Raw genomic sequence first — 20,854 nt, 5'->3', positions numbered from 1 at the left:
ACGATGCACGAAGCTCATTCAATGAAAATTGTGAGAGATCATTTGTCTCTTCTATGGCCACAACAATGGCATCTAACTTTGCTGGCAGACTTCTCAAAACATTCTCAACTATTCTCCATGAGACCTAATTTGAGTAACCAGTCCAATTACATGTGTAAAAAATGAGTCTACATCCTTAGAATCTTTCATACAAATTGTCTCAAAGTCTCTCCTTGGCATTTGTAGTTTTGTTGTCTTACTTTTGCCATGCCTTGGTAGGTAGTCTGGAGGGTATCCCAAGCTTTCTTGGAACTTGTTGCTGCTGAAATCCTTGGGAAAATACTTTCATGAATTGCTTGAAAGATGTAGAAGAGGGATTTTGAATCCTTCTTCATGTTGTCCCTCAACAAATCCATTTCTTCTTGTGACAAGGCATTATATGGTTTTGTATATGTTGGTTCTTGGAACCCATTCTCCACCAAATCCCAAATATCTTGGGAAGAAAACTAAGCCTTCATTGTTATAGCCCATTAGTCATAATTTGTTCCATTAAACTGAGGTATCTGAGGTTTAGTCAAGCTTCATGTTGCCATTTCTGACTCTAAAAAAAACTCTCCCTACTTGTAAATATGTTGTCATTTCTAACTATAAAAAAAACTTCCTCCGTGCTCGTAAATACGCTCCAAAAATATTCTTTTAAAACAATTTTTAATTTCCAATAAAAAACACTTATTCTTACACTAACAAAGTTTCACTGGCTCTGATACCAGGTTAAAGATTTGGGGCAGAGGAAAGTCTTTCACCCAAGGCTTTAGTTTAACTCATAGCAGAGTAGAACACAGTAAAAATAGAGTAAAAATGGAGCAACACAATACAGAGGAAAGTCTTTCCCTCAAGGCTTTAGTTTTAACTCAAAGCAGAGTAGGTAAAAATGGAGCAACAGAATAAAATTTTGGCTTATAATTTTAATGCATCAAATACATTCATATGGGGACTGTGGCTCCTTCACCAAGTAAATAAAAGTTCTTACTTGCGATTTACACTTCACGAGGAGTTGCCGAGTAACTCTATGTAAAGCCTAGTAATGGTTTGTTTTCACAGCCTCACCAAAATTTGCTCCACCTTTTCTTCTTTTGAGCTTTCAGACTTACACCCTTGACTATGCAAAAGACTTTTACATACATATATTTCAAAACATACAATTTTGACTCATTAATATGTGTCAAAGCAAAACATTAAGACACAAGATGGGTGATTATACAAAAAAACGTTTTTCTATGTTGTTGAGTGAATATTTTCCCATACGTTTTTACCAATCCTTCATTAAATACACATTCCTTTTTAATTACTTGATGTGTATTTCGAAATTCAGAATTTGTATTCCTATTGAGAACTTCATTTAATATGTCCTTCAACCTGCAAACAAAAATCCGCAACGTGCAATCAAAATCTATTTGGTATGGCTGCTGTCACTTTAATAAACCACATGGTTGGGATTAATTTTCCGACAATCTGATTCTCTTTTTGTCATTTAAAATAAATATGATCTATATGAAAAGGGGTCGCTTATTTTTTCGGGAAAATAGAAATACAAAGAATTCATACTATTATAGTACAATTAAATTTATCATAAAATTTATTATATTAATTTATTTTTTAATTCATAAAAAATAAAGAAAAAATTGAAGTAGAAAAACGTAGAGAGCTTAAATAAACTGATACACACAGCTCGTGCTATATCCCCTAACTCGCAATAATAACTTAAACTATTTCTTTATTGTGACATGATCCTCGGTGCTTTCCGAATGATCAGGCGCAAAAATCCAGCTGGCCTTTTGTTACACTAAAAAATGTCACCATGACTACTTACAGTTAGTATGGCTCAAATCAACAGTCATGCTACCCTCTTAGGCAAGTCTTATGCCTCTGCTATCCATCTCAAACTCAAAGAAGAGAGAAAGTCTTGTAAAAAAATGTGTTTATCTCTGGGGTCGCAGGTTCTCTCTAGCCTTACCTGCAGGGACGCTCACCATGTTCACAAAAGTTGCGTCCATGGACGCTCTGTATGTTAAGGGACAGGTGCGTCCTTCTGTAAAAGGAAAAATGCGCGAGTTTCATCTTTAAAAAGTTACTTGTGGTTACTTCTAGAACCTTCTAGAGGTCGGTTTGATGAAATGGATGCGCCTCCAGTTGGTTCATGTATCTCCATTAAGGGGGAACTTATCCCATCAATAAGGGAGCTATCCCACCCAAAGAGGGGGATTATCCCATTGATGGTGGACCTGAATAACCTCTTTACAGCACTATAAATAAAGACATTGAGCCAGAGGGAGGAGAGGTTGGAGCTATACATTTTCTTTGGGTAAACGCTGCAGGAATTAGGACTCCCATTTAGAACCTTGTGAGGAGAGATTTTCTTTGCTTGATTCTACTTGGAAGTGGGTGAGCTTTGTCAAAGTAGAGGAAAACCCTTGATGGACCCTGGGAGGAACTTGCACAACACCAAGGCCAGGTTGTAAGAGTTTCTTTGTTTCGTTATTAATACAAACTGGTTTATTTTTCTCAATAGCTTGTGTTAATGAGTTATTTCATGTGTTCCTTGGTCTGCATGTTGAATATATGTTTTATTATATGAAATGCAAGTGCTTGGTAATTGTTTGATTGTTTGTGGTTGCAGGAATTGACATGAAGGAGGAGCTCATCCGGATCGGCAAGGACGGACTACAACAACAGCGTTTTGGAATGAGGTAAGCCTAAACACTTGTAGTTTTCATGTTTTAAAAGGTATATTTAGAGAAAGATCACTCCATTTTGTCTTGTTTGTCGCTAGAGAGTTTAGACTCCTAGGGAGGTCAGTTGTGTCCGCACAGACGACTTTTTCCGCCACGACAAATTGGCGACTCCGCTGGGGAATCCATTAATGAGAGAGTCTTTTCCTTTGTGTGAACTTTGCTCTGAGAAAATCATTTTTATTTTCTGGTTTTTGACTGTGAGAATTAGTATTTGGGTGGCTTAGCTTCAGATTTAGTTAGATTTGGTTTTTCTTAACTTTTCCAGAAGGACGCACCCTCTGAGTACTGCACAGTGCATCTTTGGACGCGCTGTTGCCGTTTGCACAGAGCGGGCCCGCACCTGTTATAACGGGTTGCCTGCGTCTTCCTGTAAAATTTAGGAAAATTCCATTTTTTGCTTTAATTGCTTTTAGATTTTCATTTTTCTTAGTGTTTTCTGCCCAGATCCTTTAGTACCCTGTCAAAAATTTTCACCTGAACTTGTTTTGTGAGCTTTGAGTGTTTTAGTGGATTTCAACGAAGTTTAGGCCTAGGGTTTGATTTTTGGATAGGTCCTGTAGTGACTTTGACGGTAGAAAGTTGTCCAGCCTTAGATCTCTCTGGTTAGTCAGCCTTCTTAGAAGTCGGGCCTGTCGTAAAGTCTCCTTGTGTGAGCAACTTGCCATTTAAGTTGTTTTGGGTCAAATTTCGAATTACTTGTTTATAAAGTGTTGATTTCCATTTTACAAAAGAACAAAAAGATTAGATTTTTGTTTTGGCTAGTTTTTGATTCTGCAATAAGCTAGTCCTTGATTTGATTGTGATCAAGTAAAACACCTTAGAATAATCATTGTTGGTTTTGGCCTCGTTAAGATTGCTTAGAGTAAATTTACCTTTTAGTTTGCTTATGAGTGAATTTTCGTAGATTTTAATAGTTGTTAAGATTGATTTTTGGTTATATTAGATTTATTTGCTTTATTAAAAGAAAAATACAAAAACATCTTCTTTAAAAGTCTTGTTTCAAGTAGCTTTTTGTTTTTGAAAGAGGAAAAGAGTTTTTTCGTGCATGTAAAGAGCGGTCATGTTTTTATGCTTGGAAAAGACAAACGAATTGTTTCTTTGATTGTCTTCAATTAAGAAGTTGCTTTTATAAAGATTGCATTCTCTCAACTTTTTAGTTAAGCAATTCATCGAAAAAGTAAAGTAGTGGGTAAATCATCCTAGGTGCATTTTGTAGTGGTTTCGAGTCGAGTCAACACACCACTGGTTTCACTTCCATCACCTTTTGACTTAAGAAACAACCTTAAAAGTAACGCTTAAATTAAAATCAATCTAGTAATTTTTATTTTCTAGGGCTCTAAAGCACCAACATAGCTTAGGCTAGTGTCTTGGAATAGGTGAGTACTTAACTCTCCAAGGCAGTAAAACAAACAAGTAGTCGATCTTGTGATAGAATCAAATCCAATTGTTACATTTACACTCTGGGAAAGCTCCTCTTAAAGGAGAAGCACGAGCTTGTGTCCGAACCAGTGAGGGGATCATTCCTCCCTCGTTGGGAACGACGCCAGACAGTACGTATTACAAACGGTAAACCTCGTATTAACCATTGTCGAGGAGCCAGGGGTCACTTATCGGTAAACCTTGGATTACTGTCAAGGAGCCGGTAAGGGGATTGAGCTTGCTACTCTGCCCTTGCGTGCTGTCGGAGTTTAGACTGTTCCCCCAGGTGTACTTGTGGCCGTTGGTAACCTTAGTGACCATAATCTCTAGGATTCTACCCAAGGTGATGGTGGAGGGGAGGTCCCACTGTACTTGGAGCAGACGTCGGCTATACTCACTTGGATTTTCTGGGGGGTTCACTTCACTTCGAGACGGTTAAAGTGGAGGAACTTGGTCCAGTCTATTCATTAAGCAGGTTGTCGGCGTAACTGTTCCACCCGCCATTTCTGTACTGAATCCTGCGAGGTTGGACCTAATCACCAACTAGCGCTTTTGGTCCAGAAGATACTGTTTGTGTTTGATTTGACGCTCTAGATTCTTTAGGCGTGTGCTTCAAATTTGTTTGCTTCTTTAGAAGACTTTAGGTGGTTTGATTTGAAATTTTTACTTTGTTTTCGTGTGTTGTAGTTAAAAATCTTTAATTGTGGCGGAATTACCGAGACAGTCCCGTCGACTTCGGGGCAAGTCTCCTGAGATTGTTACCAGAATAGATTTGTTAAGAAAACTCCGTAAATCGCGGGGTGAATCTCCTGAAGACATTCCGGGTCAGTACGAAGGGTTAAAGGTCCTTGTAACTCCTCCTAGTGACAGTAGAGTAGGTTCACCTGAAGAAGGAGAATCTTCCTTGGTAGTCCATCCAGATTACCAAAGTTTAGAAACAGGTTACAATCCCGAAACTGTTACAGTTTCCGAGCTTGCTGGTAGTTTTTCATCTGCCAGTGAAACAGGCGAAGAACCTGAAATTTCCGAACCTGTTACTCCAACTCCTAGTGTTCCTGATTCACCAAGAATAGAAAGAATTATCACCGAAAATCTTCCTATTGGTTTAATTGCTATAGAAGAACTTGTTCCAGAGGAAGAAATAGGCGTCTCTGATCCTGAAGATCAAATTACCCTTGATCTAAGGGAGCGTGAATCCATCTTTTACAGTCCTCCTAGAAGTACTTCTTGGTACCTTGCGTTAACCAATTTTTTAGACAACTCAGTAGGTTTTTCCACACCTCGTACTCCTTTTCCACCTAGAGGAATTCATACTCCTGTAAATATGTCTGGTCAGTCATCTGTGTTTACACAAAGTCCTGAATCTTTTTTACATGGCGGTCCTTCTGTTCCTACTGGGTATCAATCTCTTTCTGGTACCTTTGCGGGAGCATCTCCTCAACCCATTGATCATGGGTTATTAATTGGAAACAGTGGTAATGTACCATTGAGTATAGGTGACATTTACATGATGTCAGGTTCAGTTCCCGTTACCCAACCTCAAGGTGGCCAATTACCGCCTGGGGGGCAACCTTCATTAATGCCTGGGGGGCAACCTCAAGGTACTTCATTCGTGTCTGGGGGGCAACCTCAAGGTCAATACGCTCCTATGGGGCAATACATACCTCAAGGTCAACCCCAGCCTCAATATGTACCCCAAAGTCAACCTCAGTATCAATATCAACCTCAAGGATGGCAACCTCAAGGATGGCAACCCCAAGGGTATCAACCCCAAGGGTATCAACCTCAAGGATACCAACCTCAAGGTCAAGGTCAACCCCAGTACCCGTATTTACCTCAAGGTTATCAACCTACGGGTCAATACTCTGGTCAAAGTTATCAACCACCTCAAGGGTAATCATATGGGACTGCACCTTACAATTATCAACCCTATCCTCAATCCGGCTATGGATCTCAGTATCCTCAACCTGTTATGGGTCAATACCCTGGAATGTTAGTGTGGGATCCATCACAGGGTCAACAGATGTTGCAACCAAGTATACAGTCGGTACCTCAAGCAGGACAACCTGTAGTTCCTGGTCCAACCCAGCAACCGCAACCTGTCCAGTCAAGTGTTCAGACCCCTGTAACTTCGGTAGTTACTCAGCCGCCAGTTGCACCTGGTACTCCATCTCAAACGGCTGCAGCAACTACCGCCACATCTACCATACTTACTTCTGGAGTATCGGCAGCTTCGGTTTCTACTGTCCCTGTAACCACTCCTCAGACATCTGTACCGTTGTCTGGATCTACGATTCAAACCACAGTCCAGATGCCTGTAGGCCAACCTGGTACAAGTACGGTTGTTACTACTCAACCTCAATTTGTTCAACCTCCGTACCAGGGACAGTATCAACCTGGGCAAGCTGCCCAACAACCGGTTTACCAGTATCAACCGTATCCTGGGTACACTTATCAACAACCTCAGCAACCCCAGTACGGTCCGGTTAATCCTGGTTTTCCAGGAGGATATAATATCCCAAATGCGACTCCTGTTCCTAGTTATCCTGGATATCCTCCTCCTGGGGCTGGTATTGTGACCCAGAGTTTTAGAGATCCTAACCGGCAGTTACCGTTTATCGCAACTTTGGATTTACCAGACTTGACGCGCCTAACGAACGATCCAATTCAATATCTTCCATTCTGGCCGCCAATGCCAAATAAGTTGCCCAGCGATATACCCAAGTTCGAAGGTAAGTCTGGAGAGGATCCGTCCAATCATGTGATGACTTACCACCTCTGGTGTGCTTCGAATTCTATCTCAGATGATTCCATCCGCTTACGTCTTTTCCAGCGTACACTCATTGGTCTCGCGGCCAAGTGGTACATTGAGTTACCACGGGCCTCTTTTTACAATTTTAGCCAGTTAGCTACTTCATTCTTAACTCATTTTCAGTTACCAGTCAGATACGATAACGGTACAGAGTTATTAACTTCACTAAAACAATCGACCTCCACGTATATTTCTGATCACATTCATGAGTGGAGACGTCGAAGGAGATTAGTGAAAGTTTTTATCCCGGACCAAATCTTAGCTGAATGGTTTGTTAAATCACTATTACCAAGAATTACTGAAGATGTAGCTAAGGCCGGAGTAGTTACTGAGGAGCAAGTCATTGCTCAGGCACAATACCTTGACTTAGTTTACACTCAGTCGGGTACATTACACGAGAAGATTCCGGATCTTCCAAAGTCGAACCAAATCGCTGCTGCTCCTTCGGGATCTCATGCCGCTGATGGTATGATTGGTATCGTGACTACAAAGAGCAAGAAGAAGTCTTCCAAGGCTTCAACTACTCCTATTATCACTTTGCCCGATTCCCCGACAGGAGAGTCTTCTCCTGAACTTACCGCCGATATTCACGCTGTAGAGTCATCTACGGCCAAACCAAAAAACGGTGGAAAGAAGAAAGGAAAGAAGAAGGCTAAAGCAGACAAGGCTCCAAAGGAGAAAACTGAAAAGTCGGAAACCAATGACGAAAAGCGCAAACCTCGATATCCTTGTCTCATTTGTGAAGAGGATCATTTTACGAGAGACTGCCCTCATCGGGCCGAGGTAGTGAAAATAGTCAAAGGTTCTCCCACTCCTGCTGTGTTAAAAAATCCATTTCCGGAGCAGGAAAATAAGATGATAGGTTCTTCTTCGAATGCCAGTGAAGAACCCATTTTGATGATGTCTCATGTGAGGATTGCGACTCGATCGCAAGATTATGGTAGTAAGGCTCCTGTTGATGGCAAGGAAGCAGAATCTTCTCACTCTAACCCATCAACCTCAGCTCCTGGTTCCGATCCACTACAGATCGAAAAACCTAACCCAGACTTAGTGATTAAGCCGCCCGCCAAGGGTGTACTTCGAAGGTCTGCTTTCAATCCACATGCGAGAGCAGCCCAGAATTACAACATTGTTGAGGACTTAGCTGTTTCACCTTCAGCAATGTCGGCACTCGAAGTGCTGCAATCATGCCCAGCACAACGGAAATTGCTTTTGTCGGCTATCGGAGCTGTCGATGTTCAGGACCCGAACCTAATGATCTTTGATCTAGAAAATAGTACACCACGTCTCCCCCATCAAATGGCTTTCCAAATTCCAGTGATAGTCAAAAACAGGCCTATTCATCGGACTGTGATTGATGAGGGAGCTTCTACGTGTATTATGTCGATTCAATGTTGGAGATCGCTTGGTTCTCCTTCGTTGAACCAATCCCCCACCATCCTTAAGGCCTTTGATGGCCGTGGGTTCCGTCCGTTTGGTATTCTACAAGAATTGCCTATAGGGGTTGAAGGTAAAACCGTTAGTCTGGATGTGGAAGTGGTTGATGCCCCTCTAGACTACAACCTTCTTTTGGGTCGAAGTTGGTCATATGCTATGACAGCGGTCGTTTCATCGGTCTTCAGAGTAATTAAGTTTCCACATAACGGTAAGATCGTGACTATTGATCAGCTGACATACTTTTCATCCGACCCAGCCTCTTCAGAGAGTATCCAGCATGTCGGTAAGACGACAATCCCTTATAGGGACGTTGGTGTAGGTTTAGTTAAGGATTCCGGTTTACTGGGAACTTTTCCTCTCCCTCCACTCAGCGTAGAACCTTCGTTTGCAACAATTCATATGATCACGTCAGAAAACATTATTTATGATGATCCTTGGTATGTTCCATCTGACTCTGAGATAGACTCATTCGGTGATGTTATGCCGTTGAGTCCGTATGAAATTGCTTATGAAGCTCTTATGTCTTTTACCGACTTTCATTCAACCGAAGTCGACCAAATGAATGTGGTCAGTGAAGAATCACTTTTCACCTCACCCTTAGAACGGATAACGTTTCCCGAAGTCGTGTCATCTGACGAACAACTTCGCGAAATCCTAAGTGTAGATGATCTACCATGGGAGGATCTCCATCACAGATCTTCGTTTTTACCTAAGGATGATGCATTTGAAAATGATTTTTCATCTATCTTTACCGCTGAATATGTCAAAGACGCTCAGGATCCAACGAAACATTCTGATTCAGAGTTGAATTTAGGGAATATTTCTCGTACTATTCCCATTGATATTTCAGTGAAGCCCGGAATCGAGGAGAACATTCATATAGGTGCCTCATGTACAGAAGAAGAAATCCAAACTTACAAGGCCCTATTCCAAGAATTCCGCGATGTGTTTGCCTGGTCTTACGAGGAAATGCCGGGAATCGATCCTGCCATTGTTGTTCATGAAATCAAAACCTACCCGGATGCTAAACCCATTCGGCAACGGTTGCGTCAGATTCACCCTCGAAAAGCGGCTGCGATTAAAGCAGAAGTCGAAAAGCTGTTGAAAGCAGGTTTCATTTATCCGATCCCGTTAACGGATTGGGTATCGAATATTGTTCCCGTCAATAAAAACAAGGAACAATAAGAATCTGTATCGACTATAGGGATATCAATCGAGCTTGTCCAAAAGACAACTATCCTACGCCTTATATCGATCAAATTATTGATGATTGTGCCGGAAGTGAAATGTTTTCCTTCATGGATGGTTTCTCGGGCTATAATCAAATCAATATTCTACCTGCCGACCAACCAAAAACGGCATTCATTTGTCCATGGGGACATTTGCTTATTGCAAATTACCTTTTGGGCTTAAGAATGCCGGGGCCACTTTTCAACGGGCGATGTCTTATGCATTTCATGACATCAAGCACATTGTGCAACCCTATCTCGATGATTTGCCTGCTCATTCTTTACATCGAGCTGATCACCTTGTCCACCTACGAGCAATCTTTATGAGGTGTAGGCATTATCGAATTCGGTTGAATCCCCACAAGTGTGTTTTCTGTATAGAAACAGGTCGATTGCTGGGATTTGTTGTTTCAAAAGCCGGCATTCGCGTCGATCCCTCGAAAGTCGAGGCTATCATCAAATTGCCTCCTCCTTCGAGTTTGCGCCAACTCCAAAGTTTGCAAGGGAAAGCGAACTTTTTACGCCGATTCATCCCAAACTACGCCGAGGTCACTAAAGGTTTTACACGGTTGTTGAAACAGAACACACAATTCTTTTGGGACGAGATTGCCCAACAATCTTTTGATGCACTTAAACACGCGTTGACCCATGCACCGTTATTGCATCCTCCCAACTACAACCAGGACTACTTCTTATACCTCGCAGCTTCGCATTCCACCATTGGAATGGTGTTAGTTCAAGAAGATGAATTCGGAGCGGAGCATGTGATATATTATCTTAGTAGAACCTTGAATCCCACTGAGCTAAAATATTCGCATGTGGAGAAATTGGCCCTGGCAGCCGTTCAAGCTGTCCAGCGTTTCCGTCACTACATTCTTCTCCGCAAAACTACAGTTATTTCGGATTGCAACCCTATGATTTATATTTTGACAAAACAACTGCTAGGGGGCAAGTACTCTAAATGGATTGTCATCCTGCAAGAGTTCGACTTGGAGTTCGAGAAGTCCAAGTCTAAGAAATCCTTAGTTTTTGCGGAATTGATGTGTGATTTCCCGAGTGCTGACACAGAGACTGTGGCAGAGGAGTCCATTGCGGACGAATCTTTGTTTCTTATCAGTACTGTAGATCCGTGGTACGGGGATATAATCATTTATCTCCAAACCCAAACCTTTCGGCCTGAAGCTTCCAAAGCGGAACGTCGAAAAATTCGGTTTCAATCCCAGCCATACAAAATTATTGGAGATACACTTTATCGCCGGGGGGCAGACTTAGTTTTTCGACGTTGTTTAACTCACGAAGAGGCTGAGAGGGTTTTGAATGATTGTCACTCTGGAGCATGTGGCGGTCATATGTCTGGGTATGCCACAGCTCAGAAGGTGTTGCGCGCTGGCTATTTCTGGCCGTCTATGTTTAAAGATTGTATCATTGCAGTCAGGAAGTGCCACAACTGTCAAGTGTTTGATCGCAAGATGCGCGCTCCACCTGCTCCTCTCCACCCTATAATTGCCGTTGGTCCATTCGCCAAATGGGGTATCGACTTTATTACTTGTAACCCTCACTCGGCCGGGGGGCATGCGTATATCATCCTTGCGGTTGATTATTTTACTAAGTGGGCCGAGGCGATGCCTACATTCGACGCAAGCGGCAAAACAGCTGCAGTTTTCGTATTCAATCATATCATAACTAGGTTTGGTGTCCCACAAGCAATCATTACTGACCATGGGAGCCATTTTCGAAACGTCATGATGACTGAGCTTACAAGCCAGCTTGGTTTGCGCCACGATAGCTCTACTCCTTATTATCCGCAAGCCAACGGTTTGGTTGAGTCTATCAACAAAGTTCTAGTTATCATGATCCGACGAACCATTGGTGTTCATCGGTCGAATTGGCACAACATGTTATTTTCAGCGCTATGGGCATACCGAACCTCAGTGAAAAATTCAACAGGGTTCACTCCTTTCCAGCTAGTTTATGGCTTAGAAGCTGTGTTACCCATTGAATGCGAAATCCCATCACTTCAAATGGCTGTCGAATTACTTCCAGCTACTTCCGAAGAGGAGAAACGTTTATTATACTTGGCTAAATTAGATGAGACTCGACGTGACGCTACATTGGCAATCGAGACTCACGCGAAACGAATGAAAGCTCAGTATGATAGAAATGTAACCCCTCGAAGTTTTTCGGAAGGAGACCTAGTACTATTATATGATCAAGCTAACGATAAGCTAGGTGCCGGAAAATTCGTTCCCATGTGGCATGGGCCCTACATTGTAAAGCGAAAGCTAGCAAAAGGGGCTTATGAGCTAGTTGATTTTGATGGGGACTCTTTGGGTAAACCCAGAAATGGACTTTACCTAAAGAGGTATTATGCTTAAAATGATGGGTATGGAGAAATTTTTAGATAGGTTAGATTTTCTTTCTAGCTAGCAAGTGTGTTAGTTTAGTCAGTGTGCTTAGCTTAGAGAGTGTGGTTTTTCGTCGTTATTCTGGCTTATCTTGGTTTTACTCTTGATATTGTAGATGTCGACGCCTCTCCAAACATACATTGGATTTGCTGATGGTGCTTGTCGTAGTACACGGAATATCTCTTCCGCAGCTTGGGTTATCTATTCGCCCTCTGACGAGTTAGTTTCTATGCATGGGGTAAGCCTCGGTCAAACAACGAACAACATTGCAGAATACAGTGCAGTGATTGAATTATTATCCGAATCTATTTCATTTGGAATTCGACGTTTGATAGTGAGGTTAGATTCTGAACTTGTTGTATTACAGCTTAATAGAGTTTATGCCATTAGGAATCCTGTGTTATTAAGGTTGTTTTTGAGAGTGCGTCTCTTGGAACGTGAATTTGATTACATTGAATATCAACATATTCCAAGGTCTTTGAATACATTAGCAGATGCAATTGCTTCTCGAATGTTGGACAGACATTTACAATAATCATGCAAGTAAATTTAAAAAACATTTCATCACATATGTTAAACAAGATAAGCCGGTAATAGTGATATATATAGATAGAAGTGTGTCAAAAATATATACATCGTCTTCGATCATAGGTTGAAAACACCTTATGATCGGCAAAATGATAGTACAAAAAGTCAAAATGTCACATGTGACTACAAAAGTGACTAGTCAATCACTGGTGGTGCTCTCTGTATGACACCACTGCACGGGCTACCTTACGCAAAAATCTCCTAAACGGTCCAGGGACCGCGACTACGAAACGCTGAAGCCTGATAGGAATGTCATCCATAGTAGTCTCAGGTATATCTGCCGTGAGACGCTCTAGATCATGCTCCAACTCAGCTAGTACTTTTGCAGCCGCGTCCTGTGGGGCCGGTACCGGTGCAGCTGGATGTAGTCTATCAAAAGGCCGGAGGTTGGCTGGACGCTGTGGACCAACATCTGCATTTTGAAAGTTTTACTGTTAGTTTTGAGACGATATATATGAAAAATAAAAAAATACATAATTAGAAAACTTGTGAAAATAAAAGTACCTCTGTCATCCCATTGTTCTCCCTGTGGAAGAACCATGTCCGGATCACCTCTAAAATCCATTCCGGCATACGGAAAGTCCTGTATCGAAAAAACCTGGTCCTCTAACCAGTGAAAGTAACTATCTGAGAATCGAACCACTGTCGCACCCTCGTCAGGATGTGCGGGCCATCACCGCAACCCATCGTATCAGCTTTGGCTCCCGAGGACCCAAATATCAACAGTGAGTTGCTGAGGGATCAGCATTGGAACTCTCTCCAAGGCAAAGCTCACGACTATAGGCCCATATCCAAAAGTCTTTAGTCGTCCGTTCTTTGCCTTGGTCAGTTGGCTCTTCATATGAGCCGACACAGCTTCACACCAGTTGAAAATGGTGCCTTGGTAACAGTCAATTGCCATCCGCATTTGGGATCCGGAAGCAATGTGTAAAGCGGCCGCGCCGCAAATTCTGGTAACCGTGAACGCTATGACTTTGAGTTCAGGCATAGTGATGTGTTTTATCTCTATGCCTTTTGAATGGTGAGCCCGGGTGTGCACCACTCGTCGCGGAGACTATCAAGGGATTGGCCACCCGGCCTAGTCCCCGCAAGACTGAGTTGCTCACCTCTGTTCGGCAAGCCAGTGAGAAAGTATACATCCGAGGGCTCTATCTCGAGCTGGTGCCCTCCTATGTAAAAGCATTGTTCTTGAACGTTCCATCGCTCAACCAGCCATTCCAAGAATCTTACCTGGCCCCTCATGCCCGGTATGGTCCAATATTTGTATAATCCGCATGCTCTTAGGGCATCCAGGGAAGGTTGATGATTTATTGCAGCTTCATCTTCCTCTACATGCTCTCTTTCTCTCCAATCTAACATGGTTAATGCCCTGCACATCAAAAATAGCAATTAGAAATTGATTTGGGAATTTTTGGTAGTTTTTTGAAGGAGTTGGGGTTTTGAAATGCGCACTTCTCGGAAGACGCACCCCGGCTTTGTAGCACAGGGCGTCCGGACGCGGCTGCCCTGAAGGCGGGCCGCGTCTTCCGACCATTTTCCCGTATGAGAAAAAGTCGGGGGACGCGGGTCGCCCGAAGGGCACCTGCGTCCGCCGAGAGGCGCATTCCAAAACCAAAACCCCCCCAAAAAATGAAACTAAGACCTAAAAATTGATTCTAAACAGATAGAAATGCAGAGTAGGATGTGTAAAATACCTGGATAAGACGGCGTTCGATTCCGACGGTCGGATTTTCCACAGCAACCACGGGAAGTTTCTTGTCAAAAGCTCTTTTTTCAACCTCAAAAGTCAAACGGTAAAAATGACATGGTAAAAGGTCTTTTTATAGGTTTTTTGGATGAATTAGTTCATTTTTTACCATGAAAAGATGTTTTTCGATGTATTTTTGCCTATTTTAAACAGGTATGAGTAATGTGTTGCTTTTGTGCAGGACAAAGGGATTTCGAGGGAAATTGTAAATTTTCACAAACAAAAATATCAGAGTCATCTTTTAAGCCCTTTTCTGACTCCTAAAACATGAAAAGATCGCCGAGCGTTTCTTTTACACTCGTTAAAACGGAATTAAAAGACGGTCCCCTTTTAGCTCTTTTCTGACCGCAAAATCAGGAAAAGATTGCCGGGTTTTTGTCGTTTCAAACTCGATAAGGAAATAAAACGACGTGTCCTTGATCGCTTTTTACTTTTCAGGTCAACGACACTATTATGAAAGTACTCCTTGGTCGCAAGATCAAGCGGTTCCCCCAGGTATTATTTTATACTTTTTCGGGCTTGAGGGACACAAATTTACGAAAAAGTTCAACTTGGAGTTTCCTTAAGTTTTTCAGACTCTCTAAAATTGAAAAACGCCGAGTTTCTCCTATACTGGGCTCGTTAAACTTTTACAGTAAAGGACCTGTTCAATTACAAACAGGAACGAACCACTCCTTCCTAGGGTTCGAATTTAAACTAGGTTGGACTCATCCGAAGGATGAGCTTATAATCAAGCATATGTTATCCTCCTCAAGCTTGTTAAAAATAAAGAGGTACTTGCCAGAAATGGTGGGGGAAAAGAGAGAAGAATGAGCCTATTTGTTACCTTTTGTCTCAAAAGAAACTTTATTACCGCTCTTGAACACGACACTTTTCATTCACCTGGGTTGGGAAATCTTTTACCTCACAGTTGACCAAACCACTTTGAAAGTCTTTAACCGGGTTCCGGGGATTAACTTTGAGTTATTCGTCACCAAGCCATCTGTCGTGTCGTTATGTGTTCAAGAGGTCTGCAAGCAAAACTTTCATCTGCAAAATACTTGTCATCCATTTGACCATCCCTGAGTCAGTCCTTACAGCAACATTTCTTCAACTTGAACAATGATTTCGTGTTGCAGGCTTGCCTGCAACGGGTCGCTTTCTATCGACATCGACACATTATCTAGAAAGATGACTTAGGAATCGACAGTACCTTGAAGTCTGCATGCATCAATGGCAGGTTTCTCGCCTTTGACGTCAGTTTACATCATTGACTTTCGATCAAAGGATTCTGTGAAGTGTTCGACATCAAAACATCTATTCACATTTCACGGGTTGTGCTTGGTACTTTGAGAACCATTGACATTACTGGCGGTCTCTCTCACGCTTGTTAACAGTTTACGTCATCGACTGGTAATCAAGTGGTTTCTAACATGTTCGACATCAAATCATCTAATCACATGGCTAGAATCGTACCAATTCGGGAAGTAGAAGTGAGGACCCTGGATCTAGTTTCTACCATCCAGGCTGCGAGGAGTTTTGTATTCATTATCTATGTAGACTAATCATAAACAGATGGCTGCGTCCATACTGTGTCTACAAAAGTCTATAAAAAATGATGTACTGCAAGATCATTCCTGTATCAGAATAGTTAGTCCATTAGTTAAAGTTTTGAATCTGAGTATGGGAATGCCTACCTCAGTGATGATATAATCTTATACATGTATTTTGTGTTGAAAATTGCAGGTTCCAACCAGGTCATCCACAAGACAATCCTTGAAATGATAAAGCGCTTCACCCTCCCTAGAATTACAAAACCCTAATCTATTCCAGGCTTCGCACTTTAGGGGGCAATCTGTTACACTAAAAAATGTCACCATGACTACTTACAGTTAGTATGGCTCAAATAAACAGTCATGCTACCCTCTTAGGCAAGTCTTATGCCTCTGCTATCCATCTCAAACTCAAAGAAGAGAGAAAGTCTTGTAAAAAATGTGTTTATCTCTGGGGTCGCAGGTTCTCTCTAGCCTTACCTGCGGGGACGCTCACCATGTTCACAAAAGTTGCGTCCATGGACGCTCTGTATGTTAAGGGATAGGTGCGTCCTTCTGTAAAAGGAAAAATGCGCGAGTTTCATCTTTAAAAAGTTACTTGTGGTTACTTCTAGAACCTTCTAGAGGTCGGTTTGATGAAATGGATGCGCCTCCAGTTGGTTCATGTATCTCCATTAAGGGGGAACTTATCCCATCAATAAGGGAGCTATCCCACCCAAAGAGGGGGATTATCCCATTGATGGTGGACCTGAATAACCTCTTTACAGCACTATAAATAAAGACATTGAGCCAGAGGGAGGAGAGGTTGGAGCTATACATTTTCTTTGGGTAAACGCTGCAGGAATTAGGACTCCCATTTAGAACCTTGTGAGGAGAGATTGTCTTTGCTTGATTCTACTTGGAAGTGGGTGAGCTTTGTCAAAGTAGAGGAAAACCCTTGATGGACCCTGGGAGGAACTTGCACAACACCAAGGCCAGGTTGTAAGAGTTTCTTTGTTTCGTTATTAATACAAACTGGTTTATTTTTCTCAATAGCTTGTGTTAATGAGTTATTTCATGTGTTCCTTGGTCTGCATGTTGAATATATGTTTTATTATATGAAATGCAAGTGCTTGGTAATTGTTTGATTGTTTGTGGTTGCAGGAATTGACATGAAGGAGGAGCTCATCCGGATCGGCAAGGACGGACTACAACAACAGCGTTTTGGAATGAGGTAAGCCTAAACACTTGTAGTTTTCATGTTTTAAAAGGTATATTTAGAGAAAGATCACTCCATTTTGTCTTGTTTGTCGCTAGAGAGTTTAGACTCCTAGGGAGGTCAGTTGTGTCCGCACAGACAACTTTTTCCGCCACGACACCTTTCTGCAATATGGGTGTTGCTAGCCTTTCTGCAATACGGGTGCCTTCGGGACATTATTTATAGCAGTGAGGAAAAGAGGTAGGGTGGAATTTTGGAAGGCAACACTGTGAGCATATAAAGAAGAGGCTAGATCGTAAAATAATTAATATATCATCCTCTAGTCTTAAGGCAAATATATCATCCTCTGGTCATAAGGCAAATATATCATCCTAGGTATTTAAAGTTGCTATATGAGAACTCTACCATTTTAGTTACAGGATTCTTGATAGGATGTCATTTTTTCTTTTTCTCCAACAACCTATAATTAAAGTTAAAACTATCAAAAGCTACAAAAAAGGGAAGAGTACCATAGAAATACTAAAAGCTGAAAGATTGTTTGCAAGCTTAGTTACATATGGCATGCTCCTGGAGTGGCACAAGGGCAACAGAATCCAATTACCCTAGAATCTATAACAAAAAATCATTTCTCTGAATAAGTAAAGTACAACTCTATTTTATTGATAAATGTCGGATGACAACCCCCAAGAAGATCAAACAACATGAAAATGATGACCAAAGCAAAGTAAATTTTCATGGGGCAACTAAGAACAATACAGGAAAATCTGGGTGTGGTGGGATTATACAAACGCATACAACATCATTAAGATTGTGTTCATGGAAAACATAGGAGACAGAAAGAGGATTTCTCAACTCGCCTGACAAAAGGAGGGCGAGGAAGAATTGATGAAGAAATAAAGAATTGAATTTTAGCATTAGCATGTCATTCGAGTGCCAATAGCAGCATATGCATTGGCTCCTTCTGACATTGATTGTAGGTTTGGCTGCAATGGCAAGGTTCCAAGTTAGGTATCCATGACCAGAACTAGTCAATTATCTAGCAACAGAGGTATAAGCAGTGGTTCAAATAGATTTAGTCACTTGATTTATGTGTTTCCTCACACTAATGGTCATTCATAATTCATAATCCATGTTTATTTTTTTCTATCTGCCTTCCTAGTATAGATGAGGTGTGTTCCTCAGCAATACAAATATAAATATTTTCTATTAAAAAAAATACAACACTACTTCATCAATAAAGGTCAGCTAACCAATACTGGGTGAAGATCTGACAACATACAAATGTAGGGCAAATCAAAGAAAATTTGAAGGAAAATCTAAGGGAAATGAAGATAAAGTAGATTGAGGAATTCTTCACAATCCTAACAAAATTAACATGGCTCTGTATATTGAAAACATGGGAGACAGCAGTAGCCTACAGGATTGGCTGCATAAAATCAAAGGATAAGATAAACATACCTCTAGTCATTTAAAGAGATCATACAAGGTATCTAAAAACCTGGTTTCAGATAAATTTTCCATTGCCTATAGCAGGATCGAGTTTCAACCATTAACGTAACAACCTAGCTAAAAAACTGAAACTCTACATAGCATAAAATATAAAAACCACCCAATATAAAAACTTTGATAAAATAACAAAAGCCTTTTAACATCATTCCTCTGAAAGGAACAAAAGAAAAACAACAAAAGTAACTTACATGTATGTTGATGCTGCATGGATAATGCTGAATAGAATGAAATGTGTTCACAATGAATTATTAGCAACTAACACATACAAATGACCTGATTTACATTAACCTCCATCAAATCAGCCTTGCAAGTTAACTAGCATAGATGTCATAGCTTCCCAAATAGATCCCATATTCCCTGTTCAGCACGATTGCTCTTCTTGCTACCTTAGTTTCTAGCTTAGATGTTTACGTTGTTGGTTGTTTAACAATCTAAGCTCCCTGCCCATTCAGATGATGAGTGAGTAGCCATTAATGTTCAAATGATGAGTGAGAAACCATTAATGCAAGCCACAAAACAATACCAGGTACTGTTGGCTGTTTAACCGTCTAAGCTCCCTGCCTATTTAGATGATGAGTGATGAGTGAGCAGCCATTAATCCAAGCGCCAAAACAATACCAGGTACTACTATTGTCAGGCACCTTCCCTGCGCTATTAAGGAGCTCGGTTCTTCCAAGCTCAAGATACCAGCAGAGACATGGGATGGGTCTTGACAAGTTTGACAGTGTCTATGCGAAGCTCTCTACCAGAAGAGAAGCAAAAGAGAATATTTTGCGAAAAAGACTAGTTTTCCAGAGGGAATCGGGAAGAAAAATGGTACCTCCATTTCTATCTCGGTAAGCTTGCCATCGCGTAGGTTTCATTTTTTCTGCCCTTTCCAATGCCATGGGTTCCTTCCTTCCTTCTAGAATTCTTAAAAAATCCCCTCCTTTCATAATTCTTTTTGGAACCGAGCCGAACCTGCAGTAAGATAGCAATGTCCCGAAGCCAGATGCCAGAACCAGCCCCCACCACCTTGCTTAGCTTAGTTCCAGGATAGAGTTCCAAATCCCTATTTGGATACCCATATCTCGATTTATACATTCTCAGATCTATTCTATCTCCATGCCTGGATTTCAAAGGAAATCCCATGCACAGTTCCAAATCCTGATCTGGATACCCGTATCTCGATTTATACCTGCTTAGATCTATTCTATCTCCCTGCCTGGCTTTCAAAGGCAGTCCCATGCAGCTAATACAATGACTACAGCTAGTACCTTAAGGCTTCTTGACATGGACTAAGGCATGCTTCCTTTTGGGCAGATAGAAGCCTTCTACATTATGAGAAAGAAGGGAGGTAGAAGGGGGTAAGGTTGGTTGATCCAGCCAGTGCTTATTAGAGAAGGGTTCTTCATAGCGGTATTTCCTAAGAAATTGGAAAGAAAAATGGTGGTGTGAATGCCGCTGGGGTTTCCATCCCGGGATTTCGACCTCTGTGGTGGATGAGAGGAGCCACAACCTGGTCATGCTGTGGTCTTGGTTTTTCCATACAGCAGCCTTCAGGGTTTTGAGTTCGAGTGCAATGCGGGTTAGAAGATAGGTCATTACTACTCTCGCAACCATAACTGTGGTCATTTTTAACACCATTACTATTCCTCGTCCCATTTCCAGTATCATCGGCCTTGCATGGCAGTCTTGATAGCCTCATATTCGACAACCTTCCTCTCGATGAAGATAATGAGATATTCTTTGTGTAGTAGCTGTATGTGTAGCTGTAGTAGTAGACCCTACCCCCCGAATGTAAGGCGTACGGAAAGCGTCCAATCCAGAGTGAATTTCAGGATGTTGCAACCACAACCTGCTATTGCACTAAAAAATTGTCACCTTGAAATTTTGCAACTTGTTTGAGTCCATTACCACTCATACTTTCTTCCTTTGCAAGTCTTAAGCCTCAGTTCCTCATACCAAGCCTTGAAAACAAGAGAAAGCCCTCAAAAGTCTTTAAAACTCTGGTTCCACACTTTCTCTTTGCATTACTTGCTGTCCCGCACCTAATGGCCATTTCCCCTGCGCACCTGATCGCTCTGTCTCTATGTTATGGGTGCAGACCCTATAAAAGTTAAAAAGACGTGAGTACATTCTAAAAAACTCACTTTCAGTCATTTCTAGAAGCTTCTGGAAGGAATCTTGAGGTGGCAAGTTCACGCTCTTAAGGTTCATGCATCCCA

At 41.6% G+C, this 20,854-nt stretch overlaps 1 pseudogene; it reads right to left on the bottom strand.

Moving 5' to 3' along the window:
- The window catches only part of LOC149155062 (uncharacterized), a 44,862-nt pseudogene extending 24,988 nt beyond the window's left edge, over nt 1-19,874 (bottom strand).
- Nucleotides 19,875-20,854: the final 980 nt, after the last annotated feature.

This window comes from Pinus tabuliformis, chromosome 9, assembly GCF_031772625.1.
Source record: "Pinus tabuliformis cultivar Carrire ecotype Pingquan chromosome 9, CPIR1, whole genome shotgun sequence".
Lineage (NCBI taxonomy): Eukaryota > Viridiplantae > Streptophyta > Pinopsida > Pinales > Pinaceae > Pinus > Pinus tabuliformis.
The sequence above is the reverse complement of the archived record's forward strand: the minus strand, read 5'-3'. Positions and strand labels throughout refer to the sequence as shown.